This window comes from Sturnira hondurensis, unplaced genomic scaffold, assembly GCF_014824575.4.
Source record: "Sturnira hondurensis isolate 20B ecotype Veracruz unplaced genomic scaffold, ASM1482457v3 Scaffold0000880, whole genome shotgun sequence".
NCBI classification, from domain to species: Eukaryota; Metazoa; Chordata; class Mammalia; order Chiroptera; family Phyllostomidae; genus Sturnira; species Sturnira hondurensis.
The window spans coordinates 20,261,593-20,278,162 of NW_028073511.1; the positions used below are offsets into that span (position 1 = coordinate 20,261,593).

The following is a 16,570-nucleotide window of genomic DNA, read 5'->3' on the forward strand; positions in this document are numbered from 1 at the left end:
CTGCCACTTCATCCCTCATGGATGACCTAGAGGCTATTATGCTAAGTGAAATAAGTCAGACAGAGAAAAACAAATACTACATGATTTCATTTGTATACACGTGACTAAAAACAAGGATAAACAGAAGAAAACAGGAAGAAACTGTGGATCCAAAGAAAAAACTGATGGTTGCCAGAGGATGGAGGAAGAAGGACATAAAAGGTGAAGGGGATTAAGAAGTACAACTTCCATGTATAAGATTAGTCATGAGACCATAATGCACAGCATAGGAAATGTAGTCAATAATACCCTAATAATTATGTGTGGTGACTGACAGGTACTAGACTAATTCTGGCGATCACTTTGTAAGGCATACACATGTCTAATCATTATGTTGCACACCTGAAATTGACATAATACTGCATGTCAACTATAATTAAAAACAATAAAAACAATGACGACAAACCAACGAAGGCCTTCCCAGGCCCTGGCTTTCTCTTCTCTGCTGTCGGTAGTTCCTGTGCACACAGAGCAGTAATATGCAAAGGGTCGAAGCCTCATTGTGCTTCTGATAAGTGCTCCTAGACTTTGGCTAAATGGAGAGGTCACTTCAGTGCTGAATATATGAGGGGGGACCCCCAAGTGGGATTATTTATAAAAAATTTTGTGTTTATTCTTACACATTTAAAATTCAGTCACCTTCAAAGTACTCTCCATTTGATGCAATACACCTATCGAGACATTTTTTCCACTGCTCAAAACAGTTTTTGAACTCATCAATTTTGATGCCTTTTCGTACTTCTGCTCTTTTTTACTTTCACCTCTTTCGCATCAGCAAAACGTTTCCCTTTGAGGACTTTTTTCATCCAGGGAAATAAATGAAAAAAAGTCACTCCGGGTGAGATCAGGTGAATATGGAGGGTGGGGCATGGGGGTCACGCCATTTTGGGTCAAAAACTGCTGAACACTCAGAACGACGTGGGCAGGTGCGCTTGTAAATCACCCATCATGAAATGGGCAAATGTGCTGAGTCTTCAAAAAAAATTCACTGAAGCCAAGGCAGCCTCTCACAACACCACCAGCTGGTACACTGATACAGATGGGTTCCTAGAACACTCACCAAGTAGGGGGAGCCTGCACTACAAGGGCTCCCCACCTCCAGAAAATAATTCTGTTTTTTTCAGTTCCCCTCTCATATTATCAACCAAACAGCATTTACAACTTCCTCTCTGATTAGGCCAGATTGGCTCCTTCCTGTTCCCAGTACAACTTTTCCGAGGAGGAGAAAAGAGAGCTGAAACAAGTTTCTAACTCAAGAGATGATGTGGCAGGATTTGTGATGAGACTCTACTGTTTGGGGGATATTGTAATAAAGGTAAAGCTCCAACCAGTGTTGCAATGACAACCTGTGTTGTAATAAGTCTCAATAGTTTACTGAGAACAAGCATAAACTCTTTGCTAAGTTCCTGATGGGTAAAGCAGCTGTGTTTATTTATTTAATCAACAAAGGTTTATTAAGCAGGCATTCTGCCAGACAAGGGGTGTACAAAGACATAAAGATAATAAGCCATTGTCTCTGCCTGTGAGACAAATTCAAGTCAATTGATCATAATAATCCAGTGAGCATGGATGATACACAGTTCTGGAGAGATCACAAACATGTAGAAACTGAATTTATCTGTCCTCAAGGGACCCCCAAGTACATGCTGGGATCCACATTCACGTAAACCTTTGGTCATCCTACATGCATTTTGGTCAAGCAGTGACTCTCATCTCTTAAAACGCACTGAAGGCATCTGGGAAACTTAATAAAAATGGGATTCCTGAGTCCCCACTCTAAGAATTTTTGATGATGTTAGTTTGGAGCAGAGCCTGTGAAACCCTTGTTAATTTTTATTAAGTTTTTCATGCAATTCTCCTAAAAGTGGTTCTCAGACAGATCATTGAATTTCCTGCTTCTCTCCTTCAACAGAGACTCCTCCCAGACCTTTACAAATTCAACCCTAGAGGCAAAAACATAGCTGCCGATCTACTTACTGGGGTTTGTTTCTATGCTATGCCCAGGAAAAGTAGGCTGGGAATCAGAGTGTTTGATTGGCATGTGAGTGGCAGTGGATAGAGGAGGGGTTCTTGGCCTGACTACCAGTCCCCATCTCTCTGCGGAGAGATCCCAGACTGCATTCCTGTTACCACAGCCCTGCTCAGGTGTGCAGACCTGGGGGCACTCTGTTGAGGTGTTGTCTTCATGAAGTTGTCTTTCACTGAGGCATGGGGTCACCTAAGGCAAACAGATAAGCTCTGGGGGATGTTCTTTTGTGGTTACTTTTACCCATGAATTTGAACTAACAAAAATGCTAAGGCAAAATTAGAGTTTACAGTTGGCTGGGTCCCTGACACACACTGCTTTATAAAAAGCACGTCATTCCCAGGGTCTCCCTAGAACAGGATGAATCTAGGCATGAATCTACCTAGAACAGGATGGTTCAGATGGTGGATGGAGCATTTTTTTTAAAGGATTGTATTAATTTTTAGAGAGAGGGGAGGGCAGGAAGAAAGAGAGGGAAAGAAACATCAATGTGTGGTTGCCTCTCGCATGGCCCCCACTGGGGACCTGGCCTGCAACCCAGGCATGTGCCCTGACTGGGAATTGAACTAGCAGCCCTTTGGTTCACAGCCAGTACACTGCGCTACACCAGCCAGGGCTGGATGGAACTTTTAAAAGCTCTCTCCAGCTTTGGGGTGAACCTACTGTCACAGAAACCTGTTGCCTTACTCACTTATATGCTACACCCTTTCACAGGTTTACTCTTCTTCCTTGGTTTTATCCCTTTCTTGTTCCCTGTTGTCAACAATTTTAAATATTTCTCTTACTAGAAAAAGCATAAAAATAATTTATTAAAAAACCCAGAAATAGAAAATCAAATTCTTTTGAACATACAATTTGTAAAACGTTTCCAGTATCATTTTGGAAAATATTTTTCTCTGAACAGGGTATCCTTTCAATAATAATAATAATAATAATAATATAATATATTTTGAGCCATTTTAACTATATTCCTTATGCTTGGTAATGTGAATGTATACAAGTTGATAGTTCAAGCAAGAGAGTAGTGCATTCTCATAATGATGATGGCCTTCTATTTTAATAGAAGTCTGGGTGGGAATATTCTGTGCTAAATTCAAAGGGTCTTTTGTCAAAATACAGAAATCAATAAAAACCTAATGGGAAACAATTGGCTTTGATTCAAAAGATGAGGATTTTTACCACTGCCCCACTCTGCTCGCCTTCTGAGAGGAGCTTAGAGCACACACTGGCAAGTTCCTGGGTTGAGAAGTCAGATTCTTACCTTTGGTCTCTATTCCATTTTTTTTGGTGTGATCTAACATTGGCAAGTTACTCCATATCTCTGAATAAGTTTTTCCATTTGTGAAATGGGTACAGTAATAGGAGCCCTCTCTTAGTATTCCTGTAATAACTTAAGTTAAAGTGTTTATGCACTGTCAAGAATTTTCTCAAGTGCGTTTCTGTACTCTTATAACCTTATACATGAGTGTGTGCTTGTGTGTGTGTAACAGCCAAGAGGGTTGTTGTCCTGGAATAAAAAAATACCATGAAAGTCATGGATCTTCAGAGGACAACATTGAACATTTGCATTAAAAATAGTAACAAAGTAATTAAATGTTAAACCAAATTCACAAAGTCTTTTGTGCATTAGTAATCTCTAAGGAAAAGGGTATACACACACGTATAGGGTGGGGCAAACGTAGGGTTATAATTGGGAATACATGAAACACAGAGTTTATTCTTGCATTATTAATTATCCTATTATTTTCTATATGAGCAACTATAAACCTACTTATGTCCCACCTTGTATATGCACACACCGGGAAAATAGGAGAAAAAGTAATGAGCAAACAAAGATCTAATACGCGCTGAGGGATGGTAAATGTTTTCCCAGACGGAGTTGTTGTATCCCGGGGACCCTGGTGTCTGGAAAAATACACTGATGATGTAATGAGAACGTTTCCCAGAGGAAGCACCTTCTGCTGAGGAAAACACAGGCCTCTGGATGCCGCCAACGGTTTTCAGCTGTGTGGCTCTGGCCTGTCTTTCTCATTACCTCAGTTTTCCATTTACGAATTGATGATTCTGTTCCTTTCTCTAAAATGCTATATAAGAATCTTGGAAAGCACATTTTGGGAGTTATATAAGAAGCTAAAATATACAGTAACTAAAACTCGGCAATAGATTCTGTAGGCTAAATGAGTTTTATCTTCTAAACTACCAAGAGGCTTGTGGCATTCACTAATCAAACATACCCAATGCAGCAGGGTTGTTCATGTGTAACTGAACCATATGTGTTTCATCGGTTTGCATCCATCTGCCCAAATACTTACTGAGCAGAGAAGCTGAAGATCATACAGTTTAAAGATGGAACAAAACGCAGGGAACTGACAGAATAAAAAAACCCTGGAGATGAGGAAACCCATTTCTTTTACCCCTCTCCCTTGAGGTTGATTAAGTATGCTGCCAGCACCTTGGTCTGATGCTCTATTTTTTTTTAGAATATATCGATGAGACTCCAACAAAAGCTTGATCTAGAGCCACAAAATGTTTAGATTTGGGAAAGACAGATGACGAATACTTGGTTGGCAGAGGCTGGTGAAATAAAAGAGCCTGTCTTTATAATCTCCGGGATATCAGAGTATGGGGAGAGGATGGTGCCTGACAGCACTACTGAGCAAGGGTTTGGAACTAAGTGAACATGTTTATTTGGGCATTGGACCCCCAAATAATTATCAGGCCCTAACAATTTGGACTGGCTTCCCCATCCTCCTTTCAGCTCGGGCACCTGGTTCCTGGTGAAGAAACTTGGAGGGGACAACTTTTTCTCTCTTCCATAGTCCAAGTCTCATCCAAACTCAGGGTTTCACGTTTCACACACACAACTGAGGTCACTTATGTATGTATTAAACACAGCTCAAGCCCACAGGATAACTGATGAGTGCTTCTCTTAGGTCATAAATAAAAGTCCTGTTAAATGTAGATATTCACTAACAATTTCCATCTGGCAACCCTCACAGTCACGTGTCGACCACGGGTCAGAGGTGAAAGGGAGGCAGAAGTTCACTCAAGGTATTATTTTCATTGGCTCATTTTAAAGATTCAAGAAACTACTTATCTGTGGCCAGAGGGCTCCTCGGGCATTTGTGAATCGCTTCCTCAGGCAAAAATGAGAGTGGGAGTTGGCTCCATGGTATGTTAAAGCATTCCAGACATGTATCTAAGTCTTGTCTCAGAAGACCTCTGCAAGTAGGCCCAGCTAGACAACACAAAATAAGCTGGAGAAGCAGAGCAAACTCTAAGAATGTAGATGGTTTGGGGAAATGAGAGTGCCCAGAAGACAATGAAATGCCTGGCAGTTGCATGGACTTTTCTTCGGCATGGGTCCGTTATTAACATTGCCATGGTGGTGATTCACATATGTGTGGCCAAAGCAGAGGGTGTGGGTGAAGGACTGACTGGCTAGCTGATGGGTGGACATACCACTCTCCAGAGCTCCCCCAACAGTCCCTGAATTCTTGTGGCTGACCACTTCCATTGTTTTCATTCAGGGTTTAGGGCTTGGTGTAGGAGAGAAAAGGGTTCTCTTTAGGTTGTAGTTATAGCTCCATAGCTCTCACCAACTGTCCTCTTACATCCTCTTCCTCTACAAATGCACCTTAACCTTGGTCTGCTGTTTACAGAAAATAATAACCTTAACACAGAGTGAAAAACATTTGTTACAAATCATACAAGTAGGTAACTCAGCCGTAAATTCCAGTTGAATCAATAAGATTTTCTATTAAATTCTCTTAGTTTTTCTCAACATACATCACTATTTTCTAATATTGCCCCATGCAGAAGTTTTGTTTTATTCCTGCAATTCGGTTTCTAGTAAAAATCAACTGAATCTAAATGTGATTATTTGCCTGAACATTACTCAGATTATTAACGCAATTCATTTCCCTAATAGGGGAAAGTACACCCATTTGCTGTTCTCTACTCTTGCCTATTCCTAATTTTCCTTTGGGCATGCCCAGTCAAGATTGATCACCTGTCTTTTCGATTCTTCTCTAGTTTATTTCTAAGTCTCACCTGTAGGACATATCACTACTCCTCTCAAATTCCCACTGCTTCCCTTTCTTTTTTTATACAACCAATATACACACTGCTCAATCAGAACTTTGAAAATCAAGCCTAAATCATTACAACCATTAACATCTCTACAGACAAATTTAATAGCAATTTTAAATGATAGTTTGGAGAATAGCAACTACAGCAAAATGTATTTCTCATTTCTAGTAAAATCAGTAGGTTTCTGACAATGGCTAAGGATATAACTGTTGAGAATGGGATCAGTGATGATCATAACCGTTACCATTTTTTGAGCTTTCACTAAGTGCCCAGCACAGTTCTAAGCACTTTATATGAAATATCTTATTTAATCTCACAGCAACTAAATGCCCACATCATGATTATTACTTTCATTTTCAGATAAGGAAATATGTGGTTTTTTTTTAATGCTTTCTCAGGCTAGAAAGTGAAATAGAGATTTAAACAGTGAATTGTAGAAATTAAAAAACATATAAAAGCCTCTGCTCCTTTTTATATGCACTTCACTAGTGCATATAAAAGCACTAGTGAAAGTGTTTTCATTCCAGTTCTGATTTATGTAACCAGAAATGTTTGATTACCTCGTTTGGCAGCAACAGTCTTCAAGATCTTCTCTGTGGAATGAGGAAGAGTGGCAGACGGCCTTTCACTGGCACAAGGACTTCTTACCGGGACAACTCAGGCCTGTGAGGAGTTGTGCTTCACTCAAAGCTGAATGCAACTTCCCTTTGCTTGTCTGCACCCAAATCCTTCAGTGTATCAAGCCCTGGGGGAAAGAATACCTTTATAGACCTGGAAAAAAATCTCTTGACTTTTGTACACATTTTCTGCCTCAAATCAGAGGTGACCACATGGCCATCTACCTGATCAGAGTAACCAGACAGAAAACTTGGAGGCCACATGCCACAGGGAGGTGACCTTCTTACCTGAGAAATCCATGTGAAGGGACTCCCTTGCTTTAAAACTCCAAGGATGTTTGCACCCCTGTAGCTCCCAGTACCTAGTAAGGGTCCAGTAAGGGTTTATCACAGAAATGAATGCCTCACCCTAATGTATGCTCAGTTGGGAAAATTCTGCATTTGTCCAGGCTGGAATATTTCACATTCAGTAAGGACTTTTAGAGCTGGTGACGAGTTGAGGTGTTCAGAAGGTCTGTGAACCCTCTGAAATTATGTGAGAAACCTGTATCTACATGTGGGACATTTGGGGAGGATCATCAGCATTCATCAAATTGTTAAGGTTGCCAAACCAAATTATTTAAGAATCACTGCTTTGTGGTTTACAAAGCAGTTACACTTCATTATTTTGTTGAAGTGTATACAACAAATGCTATGTAAAAGACATTATAATGATCCCTAATTTACAAAAGGAGAAACTATGAAATTGAGAAAGATTACATAGTTATTACATAAAAAATCTGGTGGTCAAAATGACTACTAAATTATAGAATAACCACACCTGATAATCACCTAAAGACTAGCAGAACTTTTATAGCCAAATATATAAAGAAGTCACCTGGAGACCAGTAGGAGGTGTTGAGACACAAAAGGGGTTGACCCACACCCATGTATGGTAGTTAAGAATTAGGAGGGATATCTTGGCTTTAGATGTCTTCCCTGAGCAGCTATCCCCCATATTGGGCTCCTCCCAACCCATCTGTGCCATGAGGAGAAGTCTTCATAACATCTGGCTGTGAAAATCAGCAGGGATTTGGTCCAGGTGCGATGAAAGAATGCGGGAGTCCTAGACTTTCCTTTTAAAGGGCCTGGGTGCAGACTTACTTGCTAAGAGACACATTCACTCTGAGCTCCAGTGCAGGGCCAGCATCTCAAAAGGTGCCAGGGACATAAAGAAAGGAAGCAAATCACTGGCTTTCGGGCAAGGGCTGGAGGGGACTCTCTCTGCCATTTTGTTGAGTCCCCACAGTAGATATAATAAGTATAGGCTGGCACCACACTGAGTCCCTATTCACCTGGCTAATACCAGTCAGACAAGGAAAAGGAATACAAGGTATCCAAATTGGAAAAAAAGAAGTAAAACAGTCATTATTTGCAGATGACATGATACTATATAGAGAGAATCTTGGAGTCCACCAGAGACTTCCAGCCAATTTGGAGGCATAGGTAAATGCAGCTCGCCTCCTCACACAACCACAGCAAAAAAACACAACTAAACTACAAAACAACCATCACCCTGAATGGTCAGAAAATTGAGCTGTGTGGAAGTCCAACAACCAAGGAATTAAAGAAGTCATATTCATTCAGACAGGAGGGGCAGAAATGCAGAGATGCAAAATAGGCACTCCAACAACTACATGTACTGGATAAAATTTGGGAGGGATATTTTGGAAGACAAGGATTAGAGCTCCACACCAGACCACACAGTCCAGGGTTCCAGTGTAAGGAAAATAAGTCCCCATAACTTCTGGCTATAAAAACCAGTGGGGGTTGGGGTGGCAGAAGACACTGTAGGATTCTCAGGTATCTCCTCTTAAAGGGTCTGCGATAGACTTAGGACTTAAACAGATTCATTCCCTCTGCCCCATAGGGTCAGCAGCCTGAGGGACACCGGTAGCATATGGGGAGATACTAAATTGTCTAGTAAGAGGGCAAATGCTGAGAGACAGCTTCCTTTTGGACAAAACTCCAGAGGCCAGGCACTGGCATTGTCCCTTTTCTGAGCCTTCCCCCACACAGAGCCACAGAATGGTGACACCATATCTGAGACTCCATCAACCTGGTTCACACAGGTTGTCCCACTTAGGCGATTACATAAGGCTCCACTACATCCAACATACAGATGTACTTTTCTACATTGGGCCACACTACTAAGCCATGGGTGCAAAGCACCTCTGCTTAATAAATAGAAAAAAGCCCAGGGAGGCTGTCAAAATGAGAAGACAAAGAACTATGGCCCAAACAAACCAACAGAACAAAACTCCAGAAGAAGAACTAAACAAAATGGAGATAAGCAAGCTATCAGATGCAGAGTTCAAAACACTGCTTATTAGGATACTCAAGGAAATAATTGGGTACTTCAACAGCATAAAAAAGACTCAAGCAAAAATAAAGGTTACATTAAATAAAATAAAAGAATTCATAGGGAATCAATGGTGGAATGGATGAAACAGAAATCAAATCAATGATCTGGAACACAAGGAAGAAAAAAATCAAATCAGAACAGCAAGAAGAAAAAAGAATCCAAAAAGTGATGCCAGGGTAAGGAGCTTCTAGGACAACTTCAAACGTACCCACAGTTGAATCATAGGGGTTCTGGAAGGAGAAGAAAAAGAGCAATAAATAAAAAAATTATTTAAAAAAATAATGAAAGAAAAATCCCTAATTTGGTGAAGGCAACAAACATACAAGTCCAGGAAGCACAGGGAGTCCCAACAAGATGGACCTAAAGAGGACCACACCAAGGCACATTATAGTTAAAATGCCAATGGTTAAAGATAAAGAGGTAATCGTAAAAGCAGCAAGAGAAAAGTAGAGATTGAGCGACAAAGGAATTCCATAAGACTGTCAGCTGATTTTTCAAACAAAACTTTGCAGGCTAAAAGGGACTGGTAAGAAGTATTAAAAGTGATAAAAGCAAGGATCTACAACCTAGATTACTCTATCTAGCAAAACTGTCATTCAGAATCAAAGGGGAGATAAAGTGCTTCCCAGACAAGGTAAAGCTAAAGGAGTTCATCACCACCAAGGCATTCTTATATGAAATGTTAAAGGGGCTTATTTAATAAAAAGAATATCAAAACTATGAACATTGAAAATGATAACAAATCAACTATCAACAATTGAACCTAAAAACAAACTAAGCAAACAAGTAGAACAGAAACAGAATCATAGACAGGGAGATCATTTGGATGGCTACCAGTTGGGAAGGGGAAGGGAGAGAATGAGGGAAAAGATATAGGGAATAAGAAGTACAAATTTGTATGTATACCATAGTTGGGAAGATGTTAAGAACAGTATAGAAAGTGGAGTAGTCAGAGAACTTATATGCATGACCCATGGACATAACTAAGGTAGGATGGAATATAGGGGGTACTGGTGCAGGGGGGCAAAGGGGGAAAATTGGGACCATTGTAATAGCATAATCAATTAAATGTCTTTAAAAAAAGAATCCACAAAAAACTATTAGAATTAGTAAAATATCAGGGTACAAAATTCATAATTAGAAATTGGTTGCATTTTATGCACCAATAATGAACCATCGGGAAGAGAAATTAAGAAAACAATCCCACCCTGGCTGGTATGCCTCAGTGGATTGAGCTCGGGCCTGCGAACCACACGATCGCAGTTTGATTCCCAGTCAGGGCACATGCCTGGGTTGCAGGCCAGTTCCCAGCAGGGGACTCAAGGGAGGCAACCATACATTGATCCTTCTCTCCTTCCCTTCCCCTCTAAAGATAAATAAATAAAATCTTTAAAAAAAAGCATTTGATTAAATTCGGTGCTAGTTTTTAAAAAAAGAAAACAATCCCATTTATAATTGCATTAAAAAAACTGAATTTAACTAAGGAGGTAAAAGACCTGTGCTAGGTAAATTATAAAACATTGAAGAGAGAAACTGAAGATACTAATGAATGGCAGCATATACTGTGTTCATAGAGAGGAAGAATTAACAGTGTTAAAATATCCATGCTACTCAAAGCAATCTATACATTCCATGGTATCCCTATCAAAATATCAATGGCATTTTTCACAGATCTAGAAGAAATAATCCAAAAACGTGTATGGAACCACAAAAGGACACAGAATAGTCAAAGCTAATATTAAATTATACTACAAGGCTATATTAATCAACACAATAGGGTACTGGTATAAAAACAGACACATAGAACAGAATAGAGAAAAGAGAAATAAACCCATGCTTATGTTTAATTGATCTCTGACAAAGGAAGCAAGAACATATAATAAGGTAAAGACAGTCTAGTCTATAAGTAGTGTTGGGGAAACCAGTAAGATATATGCAAAAAAATAACTAGACCAATTTCTTATATCATACACAAGAATAAACTCAAAATGTATTAAAGACTTAAATATAAAGCCTGTAAACATAAAACTCCTAGAAGAAAATGTAGGTAGTAAATGCTCGGAGACTACTCTCAGCAATGTATTTTTGGATCTGTCTCCTCAGGCAAGCAAAACAAAATAAAAATAAACAAATGGATCTATATTAAACTAAAAAGTGTTTGCATAGCAAAGGAAAACATCAGCAAAATGAAAAGACACCTTCTGAATGGGAGAAGATATTTGAGAATGATACATCTGATAAGGGGTTAATATCCAATATATATAAGAAACTCAAGTAGGAATTCTGGCCAAGATGGAAGTGTGGGCAGAAACCCTTCACTTCCTTGTACAACCAAACGGAGGTTAACAACCAATCTATAAAATCGATAAACAACCAGAAGTGCCAGAAAATCAAACTGCATGAAGTCCTGCAACCATGGAATTAAACAAACAGTCAAACAGAACAACCAGATGGGTAAAGCGGCAGATGGAGAGAAAACATGGGGAGGCAGTGAAGCTGAGTAGGGGGAAACTGAGACTCAGAGCTGACTGTGGACTATGGCAGTTGTCACGGTGGGAGAAACCCCTAGTCTCACGTGAGAGTGCATTGAAAAGTGGGCTAGAGACAAGCAGGGGAGCTGCATTGTTCCTTCTTTGGCCCAACCCCCACAGGCAATGCTGCAGGGAGGGTTGCCCTGTCCGGGTGAATACCTAATGCCCTGCCCCTTCACAGCTTACTGGACATGCCAGTTAAAAAAATGTGGCCCAAATGAAAGAACAGAGCAAAACTTCAGAAAGAGCTAAGCGATGAGGAGATAGCCAACCTACCTGTTGGAGAATTTAAAAAAAATTTTTTTTAAGATTTTATTCATTTATCTTAGAGGGGAAGGGAAGGAGAGAGAGAGAGAGAAAAACATCAATGTATGGTTGCCTCTTGTGCGTCCCCTGCCAGGAACTGGGAACTGGACTGCAACCCAGGCATGTGCCCCAACTGGGAATCAACAGTGATCGTGTGGTTCGCAGGCCTGCGCTCAATCCACTGAGCTACACCAGCCAGGGCCCTGTTGGAAAATTTAAAGCCCTGGTAATCAAAATGCTCACAGAACTGATTGAGCTTTGTCAAAAAATAAAAGAACAAATAAAAGATACCCAAAACAAAATAAAGCAAAATATTCAGGGAACGAACAATGACGGGAAGGAAACCAGGATTCAAATCAATGATTTGGAACAAAAGGAAGAAATAATCATCCAACTGGAACAGAATGAAGAAACAAGAATTCAAAAAAATGAAGAGAGTCTTATAAGCCACTGGGACAACTTGAAACGTTCCAATATCCAAATTATAGGGGTCCCAGAAGGAGAAGAACAACAGCAAGGAATTGAAAACTTATTTGAGCAAATAATGAACAAAAACTTCCCCAATCTGGTGAAGGAAATAGAGTTCCCAGAAGTCCTGGAAGCTCAGAGAGTTCCAAAGAAGTTGGACCCAAGGAGAAACACACCAAGGCACATCATCATTAAGTTACCCAAGATTAAAAATAAGGAGAGAACCTTAAAAGCAGCAAGAGAAAAGGAGATGCTTACCTACAAAGGAGTACCCGTTAGACTATCAGCAGATTTCTCAAAACAAACCTTATAGGCAAGAAGGGGCTGGAAAGAAGTATTTGAAGTCATGAAGGGCAAGGACTTACATCCAAGAATATTGCATTCAGCAAAGATATTATTTAAATGGAGGGGCAGATAAAGTGCTTCCCAGATAAGGTCAAGTTAAAAGAGTTCATCATCACCAAGCCATTATTATATGAAATGTTAAAGGGACTTATCTAAGAAAAAGAAGATCAAAACTATGAACAATAAAATGACAACAAACTCCCAACTATCAACAAATGAACCTAAAAAAAAAAGAAAGAAAAACAACAAAATCTAAGCAAACAACTAGAACAGGAACAGAATCAGAGAAATGGACATCACAAGGAAGATTTTCAGTGGAGAGGGGGAAGGGAGGAATGGGGGGGAAGGTACAGGGAAGAAGCATAATTGCACAAAAAGGAGAGAGATAAAAAATGGTATAGAAAACAGAGAACTCAAAGAACTTACATGCACAACCCATGGACATGAACTAAATGGGGGGATGCTGGAGGGTTGGGGGGTGCAGGGTGAAGGGCGGATACAGGTGGAAAATTGGGAAAACTGTAATAGCATAATCAAAAAATATACTTTAAAAAAGAAACTCAAACAATTTAACACCAAAAAGACAATTTTTTTCCAAAAAGGCAGAACACGGGAATAGTCATTTCTCCAAAGAGGACATACAGATGGTCAATAGACAGATGAAAAGATGTTCAATGTCCGTAATCATCAGAGAAACGCAACTTAAAATCATAATGAGTCCCTGGCCCGGTAGCTCAGTTGGTTTGAGCATCATCATGATAGGCCAAGGTTGTGGGTTTGATCTCCAGTCAGCGCACACACAAGAAGCAACCAATGAGTACATAAATAAGGAACAACAAGTCGACCTCTCTCTCTGTTGGTCTCTCTGTCTCTTTCTCTCTCTAAAATGGCTATCATCAAAATTCAACAGTTAACAAGCACTGATGAGATTGTGGAGAAAAGGTAACTCTATGGGACTGGAAATTGGTGCAGTTTCTATAGAAACAATATGGAGGTTCCTTAAAAAATTAAAATAGAACTATCATATGACTCAGTAATCACACTTTTGGGTATTAATCCAAAGAAAGCCCAAAACACTAATTTGAAAAGGTATATTCACCCCTCCATTCATTGCAGCCTTATTTATAGTAGCAAAGATATGGAAGCCACCCAAGTGTCTATCATAAGATGACTGGATAAAAAAAAGTGGAGATGCATATATACAAGGAACTATTACTTGGTCATAAAACAGAGTAAAATTTTATCGTTTAAAAGAACAAGGATGGACCTAGAGGGTATTACGCTAAGTAAAACAAGTCAGTCAGAGAAAGACAAATACCATATGATTTCACTTATTTGTCAGGTCTCAGAGATAAAATAAACAAATAAAACAGCAATAACTCCCAAACAAAGAGAACAAACTGATGGTTACCAGGTGGGAAGGGGGTTGGGATACTAGGGGAAAATGATGAATGGGTGAAGAAGTAAAACGTGGTAGTTACAAAACAGTCAGGGGGGAGTAAAGTACAGTATAGGGAATATAGTCATTGCTATTGTAAAAAATATGTACAGTGTCAGGAGGTATTAGACTAATTGGGAGATAACTTTGTAAGTTATATAAATGTCTAATTATTATGACATATACCTGAAATTAATACAATATTGAATGTTAACTGTAACTGAATAATAAAACCCCCCCTGGTGTTCTGATCTTCCCATTGTGTGTTTGTGTTTTCAGAGGATGAAATGATAACAATGAATTGTCAAAGAGGAGTCTACAGGACTGATGATTGGCTTTTTATCCACCTCAAGATTCAAAGAACGGGACCATGTCTTTTCATCTACCCATGAGCTTCAGTTCTCAGGGAGCTGCTTCATATGCGCTGGCTCTGGCCCTCAGCTCTGACCGGGATCCCTCCATATATTTTCCAGCCTAGCAGAGTAGTTTAAGCACCAGGAAGAAGATACATTACCTTTTGCTTTTAACTTTATTTTTTGTCTATATAACAGAATTAAAAATACCACTCACTCTGACCTAAATACATTTCTCTGTCCTTTTCAAGTCAGTTGAAAGCATAAATAACTTCTGGATTGGTCATTTTTCCTTGATGCTTGGTACTGCCTGACACCAGGGACCCATTTCCTCATCTGAAAACTGAGGGCCTTATGACAAGATAATTTTGTGGATGACTTTTAGCTGTAACGTGCTCTTTGTATTGTGGAAAAAGTGGGTGGCGTGGGGCAGGGCAGGGGCAGGGAAAGTATAAAAGCAGAACAGCCACCAGGCTGTGGTTCCTGGAGTCATTACTTCCTATTATCTTCCTCCACTGGTGTTTGGGTTTATCCATTTTTTGGATAAACCCACTACACCTGAGTGCCAACATCACTCCTTTCTCCCGCCTTATCAGGAAATCAATTAGTCACACTGAAGTGCTTAGAACCCAGGTGTTGTTGGAATGAGCTGAGTAATGGGTTCTTCACCTCTGCCTGTTTTCCCCACCCTTCTATGAGAATGACAGATTGGCGAAGTTGAACACTCCTTGGAAGTAGTTGCCCGAGGCTATCTTTTTCTTCTCAATTGATAAAAGACAAACCTCAACAAACCATGGCTCAGACATGTTCCTCATGGGGCACTGGGGAGGGTTGACCAGATGACCCGTGTAGGTCTTCCAACTGTCAGACGCCGTGACTCCGCAGTTCCTTTTCCCGATTATGTCATGGGGGGATTAGCACTCCTCACTCAGCAAGTACAAATTAAGGCTTGGAAGAGAGTCTGACTCATGAAAAAGAAGGGAGGTTGGAGTCCAAGCCTGAGTAAGTGGGCCTTGTTTCCTGTGCTGTGGCATCGGAGCCACTCTGTTACACAACTCCAAGAGGCAGTCGCTCTGCTACACTCCCTGTTAAAGACAATGGGGGCACAGTTTTTACCTGATTCGTCAGAAACTGTGCCCCTGAAACTGAGCACTGCTGCTGCCTTCCTTTCCTCACACAAAACTTTGTATCTTCTGGAGGTTGAAATCTGAAGGTCCGGGGAGTACTCTCTCCGTAGCTGCCTTGTGAGACCTGGCAAAACTCCGTATCAGCAAGCACATGCTGGGAACAAAATGTGAGTGATAAAGAAGGGAGGCTCCCGTCGGGGTAGGGTGTTGAGTACCTTATAATCCAGGCAGCAAACCAAATTGAACTCGCAAGACAGAAAAATATGTGAAAGACTACATGATTTTACCCATCATGCTATGTGTGCGTGTGTATGAAGTGCTTTCAGGAGTTAATGGGTTTCTCTGTTCATGTGATCACTTTACCATTTAATAGCTGCCATTCCCTGGCTACTATCAAGGGCCAAGTACTTCCCCAACATTACTTCATTGGATCCTCCCAGTAACCCTATGAGGTAGGTGTTATTATCTCTATAAACAGAAAACTGGATTTCAGAGAGGTTCATAATTTGTCCAAGATCACACAAGTTAAGGAACAGTGTCAAGGGTCAAACTCAGATCTGTCTGATTCCAAGGCTGTGACTTTACCAGAACAGCAAACTGCTTCCTCTCTACTATGGCATTATATTGTTTCAAGCTAATATAGCCCCATCCCTAACCCTAACCCACATTAGGGTAATGAACTGGTAATAATGATAATAGCAACACTTGTGGAGCTTAGTATGTGCTGGAAACTGCCCTAAACACTTTATAATGTATTCAACAACTTATTCCATGTAAAATCTTACACCAAAGGGTCAAGACCCATTTCTGGGTGAGGAAACTAA

General features: G+C 40.2%; 1 protein-coding gene across 8 annotated transcripts in view; it reads right to left on the reverse strand.

Moving 5' to 3' along the window:
- Nucleotides 1–16,570, reverse strand: part of PHLDB2 (pleckstrin homology like domain family B member 2) — a 241,536-nt gene that overhangs the window by 197,009 nt on the left and 27,957 nt on the right. For all 8 annotated transcript variants that reach the window (XM_037055380.1, XM_037055407.1, XM_037055361.1 and 5 more), the window contains exon 2: nt 6,718–6,902. The gene's annotated coding sequence lies outside the window, so the exon portion shown is untranslated. The remainder of the gene's footprint in view (nt 1–6,717; nt 6,903–16,570) is intronic.